This window comes from Ovis aries, chromosome 5 (assembly GCF_016772045.2).
Source record: "Ovis aries strain OAR_USU_Benz2616 breed Rambouillet chromosome 5, ARS-UI_Ramb_v3.0, whole genome shotgun sequence".
NCBI lineage: Eukaryota > Metazoa > Chordata > Mammalia > Artiodactyla > Bovidae > Ovis > Ovis aries.
The window spans coordinates 1217659-1233581 of record NC_056058.1 but is presented as its reverse complement, the minus strand read 5'-3'; the positions used below and the strand labels follow the sequence as shown (position 1 = coordinate 1233581).

Sequence of the window (15923 nt, the reverse complement as noted above, 5' to 3'; positions counted from 1 at the left end):
GTGAAACACCGGAACACACATATTAATCAAAGTAACAAAAATTAAACACAAAGAGCAAGTATTAAAAGCAGCAAGGGAAAAGCAACAAATAACACACAAGGCGATCCCTATTAGGATAACAGCTGATCTTTCAATAGAAACTCTTCAGGCCAGAAGGGAATGGCAGGACATAGAGTGATGAAAGAGAAAAATCCACAACCGAGATTACTCTACCCACAAGGATTTCATTTAGATATAAAGGAAAAATAAAAAGCTTTACAGACAAGCAAAAGCTGAGAAAATTCAGCACCGCCAAACCAGCTCTTCAACAAATGCTAAAGGATCTTCTTTAGACAGGAAACACAGAAAAGGTTTATGAAAATGAACCCCAAACAACAAAGTAAATAGTAATGGGATCATACTTATCAATAATTACCTTAAATGTAAGTGGGTTAAATGCTCCAAACAAAAGACAAAGACTGGTCAAATGGATACAAAAACAAGACCCATATATACGCTGTCTACAAAAGACTCACCTCAAACCTAGGGACACAGAGAGACTGAAAGTGAGGGGCTGGAAAAAGATATTTCATGCAAATGGAGACCAAAAGAAAGCAGGAGCAGCAATATGCAATACTCATATAAAACAGACTTTGAAATAAAGACCATGATAAGAGACAAAGGACACTACATAATGATCAAAGGATCAATCCTAGAAGAAGACGTAACAATTATAAATATGTATGCAACCAACATGCATCAGTACATAAGGCAAATGCTAACAAGTATGAAAGGGGAAATTAGCAGTAACACAATAACAGTGGGGGACTTTAATACCCTACTGACACCTACGGATAGATCAACCAGACAGAAAATTAGCAAGGAAACACAAGCTTTAAATGATACAATAGACCAGTTAGACCTAATTGAAATCTACACGGCATTTCACCCCAAAACAATGGATTTCACCTTTTTCTCAAGTGCACATGCAACATTATCCAGGACAAATCACATCCTGGGCCATAAATCTAGCCTTGGTAAATTAAAAAAAAAATTGAAATCACTTCAAGCATCTTTTCTGATGACAATGCAGTAAGATTAGATGTCAGCTATAGGGGAAAAAACTATTAAAAACACAAACATATGAAGGCTAAACAACACACTTCCGAATAACCAACAGATCACGGAAGAAATAAAAAAGGAAATCAAAATATGCATAGAAACAAATGAAAATGAAAACACAGCAACCCAAAACCTGTGGGATTCAGTTAAAGCAGTGCTAAGACGGAGGTTCATAGCAATACAAGCCTTCCTCAAGAAACAAGAGAGACATCGAATAAACAACCTAACTTTACACCTAAAGCAACTAGAAAAATAAGAACAGAAGAACCACAAAGTTAGTAGAAAGTAAGAAAGAAGTAAAAATCGGAGCAGAAAAATGAAAAAGAAATGAAGGAGACTATAGCAAAGATCAACAAAACTAAAAGCTAGTTCTTCGAGAAGATAAAATAGATAAACCATTAGAATCATCAAGAAAAAAAGGGAGAAGGATCAAATCAATAATATTAGAAATGAAAATGGAGAAATCACAACAGACAACACAGAAATACAAAGGATCATAAGAGACTATGAGCAATTATATGCCAATAAAATGGACAACTTGGGAGAAATGGACAAATTCTTAGAAAAATATTACCTTCCAAGATGGAACTAGGAAGAAATAGAATATCTTAATAGACCCATCACAAGCATGGAAATCAAAACTGTAATCAAAAATATTTCAAAAAACAAAAGCCCAGGACCAGATGGCTTCACAGGTGAATTCTACCAAAAATTTAGAAAAGAGTTAACACTTGTCCTGCTCAAACTCTTCCAGAAAATTGCAGAGGAAGGTAAACTCCCAAACAGAGTCTAAGAGGCCATCATCACCCTAATCCCAAAACCAGACAAAGATGCCACACAAAAAAGAAAACTACAGGCCAGTATCACTGATGAACATAGATGCAAAAATCCTTAACAAAATTCTAGCAAAAAGAATCCAACAATATATTAAAAAGATCATACATCATGACCAAGTGGGCTTTAACTCAGAGATGAAGGATTGTTCAATATTTGCAAATCACCATTTTAACAATTGAAAGATAAAAATTGAAAGATAAAAACCATATGATTATCTCAGTGGATGCAGAGAAAGCCTTTGACAGCATTCAACATGCATTTATGATAAAAACTCTCTGGAAAAGAGGCACAGAAGAAATACACCTCAACATAATAAAAGCCATATATGACAAACCCACAGCAAACATCCTCAAGGGTGAAAAATTGAAAGCATTTCCTCTTAAGTCAGGAACAAGACAAGGGTGCCCACTCTCATCACTGCTATTCAAAATAGTTTTGGAAGTCTTAGTTACAGCAATCAGAGAAGAAAAAGAAATAAAAGGAATCCTGATAGGAAAAGAAGTAAAGCTCTCACTGTTTGCAGATGATATGATCCTCTATATAGAAAACCCTAGAGACTCCACCAGAAAATTACTAGAGCTAATCAATGAATATAGTAAAGTTGAAGGATAGAAAATATACAGAAATCCCTTGAATTCCTATATACTTACAATGAAAAAACAGAAAGAGAAATTAAGGAAGCAATCTCATTCACCATAGCAACACAAAGAATAAAATACTTAGGAATAAATTACCTAAAGAAACAAAAGCCCTATATATAGAAAACTAGAAAACACTGGTGAAAGAAATCAAAGATGATACAAATAGGTGGAGAAATACACCATGTGCATGGATCAGAAGAATTCATATAGTGAAAATGAGTATACTGCCGAAAGCAATCTGTAGATTCAAAGTAATCCCTATCAAACTACCAGCAGTATTTTTCACAGAGCTAGAACAAATAATTTCACAATTTGTATGGAAATACAAAAAACCTCGAATAGCCAAAGCAATCTTGAGAAACAAGAACGGAACTGGAGGAATCAACCTGCCAGACTTCAGGCTCTAGTACAAAGCCACAGTCATCAAGACAGTATGGTAATGGCACAAAGACAGAAATATAGATCAATGGAACAAAATAGAAAGCCCAGAGATAAATCCACACACCTATGGACACTTTATCTTCGACAAAGGGGGCAAGAATATACAATGGGTTAAAGATAATCTCTTTAACAAGTGGTGCTGGGAAAACTGGTCAACCACCTGTAAAAGAATGAAATTAGAACACTGCCTAACACCATACACAAAAGTAAACTCAAAATGGATTAAAGATATATATGTAAGACCAGAAATTATAAAACTCTTAGAGGAAAACATAGGCAGAACACTCTCTGACATAAATAACAGCAAGATTCTCTATGATCCACCTCCCAGAGTAATGGAAATAAAAACAAAAATAAACAAATGGGATCGAATTAAACTTAAAAGCTTTTGCACAATGAAGGAAACTACAAGCAGCTCATGCAGTTCAATACCAGAAAAATGAATGACCCAATCAAAAAGTGGGCCAAAGAACTAAACAGGCATTTCTCCAAAGAAGACTTACAGATGGCTAACAAACACATGGAAAGATGCTCAAAATCATTCATTATCAGAGAAATGCAAATCAAAACCACAATGAGGTACCATCTCACACTGGTCAGAATGGCTGCTATCAAAAAGTCTACAAACAATAAATGCTTGAGAGGGTGTGGAGAAAAAGGGAACCTTCTTACACTGTTGGTGGCAATGCAAACTAGTACAGCTAGCATGCATAACAGTGTAGAGATTCCCTAAAAAACTGGAAATCCCGCTGCTGGGCATACACACCAAGGAAACCAGAATTGAAAGAGATGCATGTACCCCAATGCAGTACTGTTTACAATAGCTAGGACATGGAAGCAACCTCGATGTCCATCGGCAGATGAATGGATAAGAAAGCTGTGGTACATATACACAGTGGAATATTCCTCAGCTATGAAAAGAAAAAAAACAACACACACACACATTTGAGTCAATTCTAATGAGGTGGATGAAACTGGAGCCTATTATACAGAGTGAAATAAGTCAGAAAGAGAAATACTAATACAACATATTAATACATATATATGGAGTTTAGAAAGATGGTAATGATGACCCTATATGCAAGACAGCAAAACAGACAGATGTAAATTACAGAGTTTTGGACTCTGTGGGAGAAGGGGAGGGTGGGATGATTTGGGAGAATAGCTGAAGCATGTATATTATCATATGTGAAATGGATGACCAGCGCAGGTTGATGCATGAAGCAGGGCACTCAAAGCTGGTGCTCTGGGACAACCCAGGGGGATGGGGTGGGGAGGGAGGTGGGAGGGGGGTTCAGGATGGGGGACACACGTGCACCCGTGGCTGATTCATGTTGATGTATGGCAAAACCCACCACAATATTGTAAAGTAATTAGCCTCCACTTAAAATAATTTAGAGAAAAAAGAAGCCAGAGCAAGAGACACGGTTCCATCCATGGTCCAAGAAGGTCCCACATGCTGTGGAGCAAGAAAACCCAGGCAGCACAACTACTGAGCGTGTACATTAGAGCCCTAGAACTGCAACTGTTGAGCCCTGGGGCCGCACCTGCTGAAGCCTGTGTGCCTCAGAGCCTGTGCTCTGCACCTGGAGAAGCCACAGCAGTCAGAAGCCTGCACACCATGACTGCAGAATAACCGCTGCTCGGTGCGACCAAAGAAGAGCCTGCACAGCAACGAAGATCCAGCCAAAAATTAAAAAAAAAAAAAGAGGCAGCATATCTGGTGCATTTATAGCTTGGAGGGCTCTTGAGGCAAGTGAAACAAATGCCATTTAGGCAGTTTAACACAGTGTGTCCATATGGGGGATTCAGGGTAAAGAGCTGGGATAGCCTCCTGGAAGGTACACATGTGACCAGCAGAGGTTTTGGGTGGGGGGGGGGGGGCTGTGGTGGTGGTAATTGTCCCTGATTTAGATTGTTGATTACCATTGGAATTGGCAGTTTCAGGAGACTGCAAGAGGAGGGCCAGTGGCCAGCTAGGGGTGTTGATGGCACATCCAGCATCTTTTAAGTGTTCTCCTTTGGATATGATTCTGGAAATGTTGATAAGTGAGTTTTGTTGCCATTGTCCTTTAGTTACAGGGACTAGTAAAGCAGACAGAGTCAGGAGAGGAAGCATTTCTGTGGTGGAGTGTTTCCCTTAAACCCAGCACAGACAGAAGAGCCACTTCCCGGGCGGGGGTGGCTGAGCCAACTGGTGGAACGCAAGCAAGAGTTACAGCAGCAAGTAAGAGTCTAGTTCACCACATCATTTTACTTATCTGTCGGTGGTGCCTGTCTTCCGAATAGGTATCTCAGGTTTTCCACTGGCTCACAGGTGTATTGTTCTTCTGTGGTGACCTGTGAGATTTTTGGAGGTAAAAGCTTTAGTCTGGACAAATGTACCCAGTTAGATATCCCTTACAATTTGACAGCACTGGGGGTGGGTAAAATTACATTATAGGGGCCTTCCTACTTTGGTAATAATGGGTCTTCAGGGGACCCCTCTTTCCAGATTTTAAGAAGAACGTGGTCCCCAGGGTTTCCTTGTGAAGGAACTACCCCTTCTACTGTATTTCTGGTGGAGGTGGCAGTGCCTTGATGTCATGGTCCTGGATTGCCTTCTGAACTTCTCCTAGATTCATCTTTTAGGGTCTGTTCACTTCCTCATTTGGCAGAATGTCAGTAGTAAGAAAAGCCTTCCCATGGGTCATTTCAAAATACTCCTGAGGGTACATGAACCCTAAGGAGTGTAATGTGAGTCTCTTGGCAGTTTTTTTTTTTTTTTTTCCTAAGGTTTTCTTTAAAGTATGGTTCATTTTCTCTACCTTCCCTGAAGACTGTTGTTCAGCTGCTCAGCCACGTCTAACTCTTTGTGATCCCAAGGATCTGCCATAGCTTGGGGGTGCCAATAAGTGTAACTTGTAGTTTATCCCTAGGGCTGTTGTGAGCCCCTGTGTGATTTTGGGTATAAAAGAGGGATAACAGTCACTCAGGGGGGCTTTGGAAGTGCACACTGAGGGATTGTGTCTTTTATTTTTGCCATGCCATTCAACTTGAGGGATCTTAGGCCCCTGAACGGGGATTGAACCCATGCCCCAGGCAGTGAAAGCAGAGAGTTCTAACCACTGGACAACCAGGGAATTCCCAGGAATTATTTCTTTTAAAAGGGATTTACAGAGTTCAGTAGCCTTTTCAGACTGGGTAGGGGAAGCATCAATCCATCCTGTGAAAGTTATCAATGAACATAAGAAAATATTTATATCCTGACCGCGGGAGCATTTGGGTGATACCTAACTGCCAGTCTTCCCCCAGGTATGTTGAACTGGCCTGAATAATGAAGGGGGAATTGAATGGGCCTGTGGGTTATTACAGGCACACAAATCGTAGGCAAGGGTTACTTGTTTTACTGTGTTTTTTGAGTCCCTTCCCTGAAAGACTCTTTCGTCAAGTCCTGTGGTGCATCCCTCCCATGGTGGGTGGCATCATGTAAACTCTCAGCAAGTTGCTATTGTTGGGCTTCAGAGATTGGAATGTTGTCCCCCTTTTTATGCTTGCTTTCTCATAGCTCCATTTCTCAGCTTTTTCTTGTTCCTGTGGAGAATACTAGGGAAGGCTCGGGAATCTGGGGGCACAGACACCAGGGGCCTAACTCGCTCAGGCTCTTCCAGTCGAGTTGCTCGCTTTGCAGTTCTGTCCGCTTTGCTGTCCCCGTGGCTCACAGAAGACCCATCCCTCTGATGGCTCCTACAGTGGATTACTGAAAGAGTCAGAACTAAGTCTTTGTTTTATAAAAGAATCTCTAGCGGGTAACATTTCTCCAGCTTTCCTAAGTACTAGGGCCACTGTACAGTTAACACAGCAGCTCCCAGTTTTTGATACAGCCTGGCCACAGGTCATGGGGCATTTGATCCTCACCTAAAGATAGACGGCAGTGATCGGCTTCAGAAATGAGCTTAGAGTATCTTATTAATAATGCAATTAAACTTTACAACAAAGAACTATCTGGGAAGTAGTCTTAATAAGTACAGACCTCAAAACAGAATCAGAATTTGATGTACACTGAAACAATCTTTTTCGCTCTAAGATTATCCTCGTTTTTACTAAATATAGCCAAGTTATAATTTATTTGGTTGCAAATTAAGTCTGATTTCAAGAAATTGACTTGGTTACTTATGTACGGTTATATAGGTTATTTTATTGGGTTGGCCAAAAAGTTTGTTTGGTTTTTCTGTACCCTCTTATGGAAAGTGGTGACAAGGGCTTATCACAGATTTTGCTGTACAGATTTGGGTGAATCCCTCCCTTTTTGAAGTCTCCTCAAAATACCTTGAGATTCTTAACCTGTTAGGAAATGGCCTTCCTTATTTACGTGATAAAGCTGCTGGGAACCTTAGTTTCCAGTTTCTGGAGGGATCAGGTAGAGGGAATGTTTCAGTTCTACTTAGGGGTATAACTTACCAAATTGCTGTAAAGTATAATTAGCTTGACGGGAAGGGTTTCCTTATATCTGGAAAACACAGAATAAAAGCCAGTAATGTCTCAGACAAAACTGAAATATTATAACCATATCCTTCAGTTCACTTATTTAGCAGTTTTATAAGGTCATCAAGTTTACCCAATTTAGTGGTATGATATGAAAGTTATAAGAAACCTGTACCTTGGAGAAGGAAATGGCAACCCACTCCAGTATTCTTGCCTGGAGAATCCCATGGACGGAGGAGCCTGGTAGGCTACAGTCCCTGGGGTTGCAAAGAGTCAGACACGACTGGGCGACTTCACTTTCACTTTCACTTTCTTAAATTATATAGCAGGGGAAACAGCGTAAGCCTCTGTTTAAATTCCAGATCTTCACCAAATAACCTTGCTAAGCTTCACTTTTTCTTTGATAAAATATGCATGGTATTGGGACTTCCCTGGTGGTCCAGTGGGTTAAGAATCCATCTGCCAATGTAGGGGATACAGGTTAGACCCCTGGTCAAGGAATGAAGATCCCATATGCCGTGAGGCAACTAAGCCTACAAGTGGCAACTACCGAGCCTGTACACTGTAGAGTCCATGCTCTGCAACAAGAGAAGCCACTGCAGTGAGAAGCCAGAACAGCCCCTGCTTGCAGCAACAAAGCCCCAGCTCAGTCAAAAATAAACAAGGAGAAAGGAGCTGCACACCATTCGTACACACAGACACACACACACAGTCCCTGGAGATTAGCTTTCAGTTTCTTAGGGAGAAAGAGACGGAGAAGGTATAAACCGAGGATAAATACAGAACTGTCTAAGAATAAGACAATAAGGGAAGCAGTGTTTATTGATAAAATTAAGGTGGTGAAGGGACTGATCATATTGTCTAATCAATAGTTTAGAGAGCAAAGGAATGTTCTGAGGGTCACTTATAATCAAAAAAAGGGGGAAAAAAAACCAGAAATATATATTACTGTTAATGATGGGATCCTTCATATAGCCGTAATCAGAACTTAGGCACCATGCTAAACACAAGATGATGAAGTGGAAAGATACAGAAGACCTCAAAGTCTTCATTTCGCACCTACCTTTTCTCAGGAAGCTTTCACAGAATGTTGTCTTCCAAAAAGATGAAGTAAACCGAGAAAAAGGGAGACAAGGAATGCAAGAAATAGCACAGAAGAAAAAGAAGGGAATTCTCTCAGATGACTGTTAAAACTGGAGGACAGACTGCTCTAGGAAGAACGTCCCCTTGAAAAAATGGACAGATGGCCCACTGTACTTAACCACAGAAAAACAGAATGAAACTCTGTGTGTGTATGGACGTGTGTAATAAATATATACATAAATATATGTGTGACCAAGGAAACCAGAATTGAAAGAGATGCATGTACCCCAGTGTTCATCGCAGCACTGTTTACAATACCCAGGACATGGAAGCAACCTAGATGTCCATCGGCAGACAAATGGATAAGAAAGCTGTGGTACATATACACAATGGAATATTACTCAGCCATTAAAAAGAATGGATTTGAATCAGTTCTAATGAGGTGGATGAAACTGGAGCCGATTATACAGCCTATTATAAGTCAGAAAGAAAAGCAGCAATACAGTACACTAACGCATATATATGTAATTTAGAAAGATGTGTGACAATGACCCTGTATGTGAGATAGCAAAAGAGACACAGATGTAAAGAACAGTCTTTTGGACTCTGTGAGAGAAGGCGAGGGTACGATGATTTGAGAGAATAGCATTGAAACATGTATATTATCATGTGAAACAGATCGCCAGTCCAGGTTTGATGCATGAGACAGGGTGCTCAGGGCTGGTGCACTGGGACGACCCTGAGGGATGGGATGGGGAGGGCGGTGGGAGGGGGGTTCAGGATGGGGAACACATGTACACCCATGGCAGATTCATGTCGATGTGTGGCAAAAGTCACTACAGTATTGTAAAGTAATTAGCCTCCAATTAAAATAAATAAATTAATAATAAAATAAAATATTAAAAAAAAGAAAGAAACCTGTACTTGTCAAAATGCTGTTTCTGTGAATCTTGAAGATGAAGCATTTTTACAAAGCATCAGCTTAACTGTCTATGAATGACAGAAGATTTAAAAAGCACAGTTGAACATCTGATAACAATGTAACTGACAAACAAACTTGGTTATAGTAACTAGAGATTGTGACTGATAATATTTTTATCAGGACATACCAGATTTTTAAGAATTTCATATAATTTCTAGAGTATCTATATCAATAACGTTTACCCATGTTATGCAGCCTGAGAATATTTAGAACTCATTTGCCAATACTTCCCATGTAATTTAATATACCAAATAAACCCAGTTAGTTTAGGATCTCTCTTTGGGATGCTTCAGCTGGAGGTCAAAATAACTTTAATTAGCATTTGATATTTGAAAGGCAAAAAAAATACTAAAAAGTTTTAACACACTTGGTCATATAGGCTCACAGGTCCCTGTGAAACAATACTTATTCATTTAACCAAAGTGACAATAAAAGATTTCAAAAGGCAAATAAGTAACAGCTTAAAATTTAAAAGCAAAGAAGTCTGCACAATCTGTTAGTAAAAGCAGCATTCCAAGAAAACTTTGTTCTCTTAAGAGAAAGAAACAAAATCCAGTCCTATGCCATCTACTCTATCCATTTACTTAGTTAAAATTGAATCCAATCTTGAGAAAATCCTGACCATGTGCAAAAATCTTTTCCCAATGTTCCTTTTCTAGAAACTTCTCCAGCTTTCTGTATCCTATGTTATTCTGTCTCTCATTTTCTTTTTCATTTAGAAACAACCAGCTCTAGGACAAAACCACTTTTTATCTTTTAACAAAATGTACTTCCATCCTTACATCTTCATTTACTGAAAACATGTTTCCTATTTTCCTTGCATACTGAAATGTTTTCCTCATAATTCTTACTCTTAGAGCATTAATTTCTAGCAAAAACTAAGAAGCAAGTAATTATAAACTGTCATGTCAGCATTTTCTGATCAGACTATCTCATAACCTCTAGAAACATGCATCTTCCCAAAGCATTGTTTCTTTCCTCAACATGGTACAAGATATGTGTCTAATAAACACAACATCTGTACTTTCCCTCTTGTAAGAGAAAAATAGGTAAATTTAGACCTGTTTAGCAATTAATGTTCCAATATTTATCTTATTTGAAATGCCCGGCATATTCAATGAGTTCCTATCATTCAGTGTCAAGTTACCAAGATTTAGAGAAACCATTTTAGATGGACATTTTCAAAACTTATCATTCCTATGTGTGTGTTTGTGCTCAGTCGTGTCTGACTCTCTCCTACCCCATGGACTGTAGCCCGCCAGGCTCCTCTGTCCATCCTCCAGGCAAGAATACTGGAGTGGGTTGCCATTTCCTTCTCCAGGGGATCTTCCCGACCCATGGATCGAACCTGTGTCTCTTGCATCTCCTGCATTGGCGGGCGGGTTCTTTACCATTAGCACCACCTGGGAAGCCCCACTTATTCCTATAGAGTTTACCAAAAAGCTGTTATCTCTGTTCCATATACTTAAAAGTTTAATTATATCAGGTTATTTTCCTCATTGACAGATTTTAGAACAGACACAATGTGCACTTACTGGCGTTCAGTAACCCTTGGAGCAATAAAGGCATTTTACTTGATGACTCGAGAGACAGGTCTGTATGTATTAAAGCTACAAGCTTAAGCTAACTTTATTCTAGATGTTAACTCAATATTGACTGTTTCCCAGGTCACATGGACCTGAAATGCAGCCTGGTGAGTTTGTTTTGTGTTGCTTAGAATTTATATGAATGCTTGATTTACTTTAAGCTAATTAAATACTCATTTACATGTTAATTTTTTAACGTTAAATTTACAAGTTAATTTTTTACAGGTTAACTTGTAAAAAGTTAACTACAAGTTCATTTCTGACTTAAAAATGTACAAGTCAGTGTTTACATTTACAAGTTAATTTTTACATAATGCAACACAGCACTGGAGACCATATAGTTTTCTGGCTTGAGTTTTAACAGGCTTCTTCCTTTTCCTTCTCAGTCTGGGGGCTACAGATTTTGGATCAGATAGTTCCTGAAAGCCCAGGCAGAACAGTTACATTTTAAAGACAGGGGAGAGAAATGCAAGCTCCTTCCCCCTGCTCCATGTTCTTTAAAGTCCTGCTAAGTAACCTAAGGCTGGAGTCTCAGGCAATGTGGGCCGTGTTTGCATTTTAAGGCTTAAGTGCTCAACCCTTACGCACAATGAGGTGGAGACTTGCAGGAGTGGTGGGACAGACAAAAGCACAGAAAACAAAGATCCTGATACGTTCACTGACTAAGAGTCAACAGGTATCAATGACAGAAACTTAAACAAGAAACAAAGACACGGTATTATTGCAAGGCGGCCTCTGGGGGGCTTTGTCCAGTCCAGCTCCGTTCTCAACTAGCCCTTCTGCCAGCTGGAACACAAAACAGAAGTACGGGGGCTCATGAAAAGGTGAGCCAACAAGGAGTCTCCAAGGTGGAAACCATGGGAGTGTGGGTAAGAGAACCAAGGGAGAGGTGGAGGGAGGCAGGACTGAAAAGACTGGAAAAGAGAAAGAGATCGCCGTTAACCCACCTGCTGTGGATGCCTATTCAGGCACCAGACTTGGTGCGTCCAGAATGGGCCAGTGAAGGAGCTAACAGCCTGTCCACTGCCCACCAGGGTCATCAGGCCTGAAACCAGCCAACTGTAAGTCATCTGTGGACTCCAACACACAGGTGGGACCTTCACCTGCACATATATCAGTATATAGAAATAAAATCCTTTATGATTATTCAGTGGAAGTGACAAATAGATTCAAGGAATTAGATCTGATAAACAGTGCCTGAAGAACTACGGATGGAGGTTTGTGACACTGTACAGGAGGCAGTGATCAAGACCATCCCCAAGAAAAAGAAATGCAAAAATGCTGTCCAATGAGGCCTTACAAATAGCCGAGAAAAAAAAAAAGACATGAAAGGCAAATGAGAAAAGGAAAGATATACCCATTTGAATGCAGAGTTCCAGAGAATAGCAAAGAGAGACCAGAAAGCCTTCTTCAGCGATCAATGCAAAAAAATAGAGGAAAATGATAGAATGGGAAAGACTAGAGATCTCTTCAAGAACATTAGAGATACCAAGGGAACATTTCATGCCAAGATGAGCTTAATAAAGGACAGAAATGGTATGGACCTAACAGAAGCAGAAGATATTAAGAAGAGGTGGCAAGAATACACAGAAGAACTGTACAAAAAAGATCTTCATGACCCAGATAATCATGATGGTGTGGTCACTCACCTAGAGCCAGACATCCTGGAATGTAAAGTCAAGCGGGCCTTAGGAAGCATCACTACAAACAAAGCTAGTGAAGGTGATAGAATTCCAGTTGAGCTGTTTCAAATCCTAAAAGATGATGCTGTGAAAGTGCTGCACTCAAGATGCCAGCAAATTTGGAAAACTTTTCCAATCCCAAAGAAAGGCAATGCCAAAGAATGCTCAAACTACCACACAATTGCACTCATCTCACACGCTAGTAAAGTAATGCTTAAAATTCTCCAAGCCAGCCTTCAGCAATACGTGAACTGTGAACTTCCAGATGTTCAAGCTGGTTTTAGAAAAGGCAGAAGAATTAGAGATCAAATTGCTGACATCCGGTGGATCATCGAAAAAGCAAGAGAGTTCCAGAAAAACATCTATTTCTGCTTTATTGACTATGTCAAAGCCTTTGACTGTGTGGATCACAATAAACTGTGGAAAATTCTGAAAGAGATGGGAATACCAGACCACCTGGCCTGCCTCTTGAGAAATCTGTATGCAGATCAGGAAGCAACAGTTAGAACTGGACATGGAACAATAGACTCCTTTTCCAAATAGGAAAAGGAGTACGTCAAAGCTGTATATTGTCACCCTGCTTATTTAACGTCTATGCAGAGTACATCATGAGAAACGCTGGGCTGGAAGAAGCACACCTGGAATCAAGATTGCCGGGAGAAATATCAATAACCTCAGATATGCAGATGACACCACCCTTATGGCAGAAAGTGAAGAACTAAAGAGCATCTTGATGAAAGTGAAAGAGGGGAGTGAAAAAGTTGGCTTAAAGCTCAACATTCAGAAAACGAAGATCATGGCATCCAGTCTCATTACTTCATGGCAGATAGATGGGGAAACAGTCGAAACACTGGCTAACTTTATTTTTTTGGTTCCAAAATCACTGCAGATGGTGATTGCAGCCATGAAATTAAAAGACACTTACTCCTTGGAAGGAAAGTTATGACCAACCTACACAGCATATTAAAAAGCAGAGAAATTACTTTGCCAACAAAGGTCCGTCTGGTCAAGGCTATGGTTTTTCCAGTGGTCATGTATGGACGTGAGAATTGGACTGTAAAGAAAGCTGAGCACTGAAGGATTGATGCTTTTGAACTGTGGTGTTGGAGAAGACTCTTGAGAGTCTCTTCGATTGCAAGAACAAGTCCATCCTAAAGGAGATCAGTCCTGGGTGTTCATTGGAAGGACCGATGTTGAAGCTGAAACTCCAATACTTTGGCCACCTGATGTGAAGAGGTGACTCATTTGAAAAGACCCTGATGCTGGGAAAGATTGAGGGCAGGAGGAGAAGGGGATGACACAGGATGAGATGGTTGGATGGCATCACCAACTCAATGGACATGGGTTTGGGTAAATTCCAGGAGTTGGTGATGGATAGGGAGGCCTCGTGTGCTGCGGTTCATGGGGTTGCAAAGAGTCAGACATGACTGAGCAACTGAACTGAACTGCACTGGCATCTGGTCCCATCACTTCATGGCAAATAGATGGTGAAAATATGGAAACAGTGACAGACTTTATTTTGGGGGGCTCCAAAATCACTGCAGATGGTGACTAAAGCCATGAAATTAAAGATACTTGCTCCATAGAAGGAAAGTTATGACCAACCTAGACAGCATATTAAAAAACAGAGACATTACTTTGCCAACAAAGGTCTGTCTAGTCAAAGCTATGCTTTTTCCAGTAGGCATGTATGGATGTGAGATTTGGACTTATAGAGAAAGCTGAGCGTGGAAGAACTGATGCTTTCGAATGCTTTTGAACTTAATTGGAGAAGACTCTTGAGAGTCCCTTGGACTGCAAGGAGATCCAACCAGTCCATCCTAAAGGAAATCAGTCCTGCATATTCATTGGAAGGACTGATGCTGAAACTGAAACTCCAATACTTTAGCCATCTAATGCGAAGAACTGACTCATTGGAAAAGACCCTGTTGCTGGGAAAGATTGAAGGCAGGAGGAGAAGGGGATGACAGAGGATGAAATAGTTGGATGACATCACCAACTCGATGAACATGAGTTTGATCAAGCTCCAGGAGCTGGTGATGGGACAGGGAAGCCTGGCGTGCTGCAGTCCATGGGGTCGCAAAGGAGAAATCTGCTGATTCAGTCTATTCCATCCCAACCAGACTTCCTGGCAGCAGGAGAATAAAGGTGGGAATATTTGGATGATCAGACTTCTGGCCACTACAGGATGTGAGGTTTGAACCTCTGTTGCTGTCATAAATCTCTGGTCAGCGACAGCCTGCTAGACCAAGATCTGCAAGGTGAGAGGCGAGCCTCTCCCGTCTCAGACTTCCACCAGGGTGAGCCATTGCTGGCCAGAGGGAGCAGGCCTTACAAACTGAGAGGAGTGACACTGTCGCTGTGTGATGCCCCTCAGAAGGATAGGACAGAAGCAGGAGAAGACAGGATGGAGAGGAGAAGTAGAGCGACGTCAGGGGAGAAAAGGGGCAAAGGGGAGGGGAAGCAGTGAGAGTAAAAGGAGAAAGGGGAGAAGAAAGTGTTGCCTGAGTGAGGGTCCTGAGGCCCTCAGGGGCCGGGAAGGCAGACTTAGCAAGTGTGGTGATGCTGAAACTAGGGGTTCAGGAGGCTGCTTGTCACACAAAAGGATGCTGCATTCGGTGGGCCTCGAGGTGCCCAGATCCTCTCCCAGGAAGGGGACTGTGTCCCTTTGCAGAGTATGTTACTGATAAAGGTTCCTGGGCGCCTTAATTAATAGAAATTGGTAAGAGGCCAGACAAGAAAGGTTGGCGAGGCTGGGACTCCTGTTGCAGCGGGAGGGTGCAAACACAAGTAAGAGGTTGCCTTGCCGGGTCCCTGGTGGAGAGGGGTAAGCGGGTTCCTTCTGTGGGTGGGGGGAGGGCGGAGGAGGGCTCAGGCCTGAAGGGTGGCTTAGGTGGTCTGCCCACCGTCCTGATGGTGCCATGTGCAGGGTGCATGTGCAGCACCCTGCTTTTGCTCCTGCCCCCTCAGAAGAGGCAGTTGGGATTTCGGTCTTTTTGTATCTTGTTCATGATTTGCCCAGTTATCTATGCATTCTGGGTTGCGTTTAGTCTCTTATAGTTTCCTTTATATTTTGTTGCTCTGTCCAGGGGCAAGCACTGAAGCA

General features: G+C 41.1%; 1 protein-coding gene across 2 annotated transcripts in view; it reads left to right on the top strand.

Annotated features, from left to right (window-relative positions):
- SQSTM1 (sequestosome 1) overlaps positions 1 to 15923 on the top strand; it is an 86540-nt gene that overhangs the window by 48337 nt on the left and 22280 nt on the right. The window lies entirely within an intron of this gene.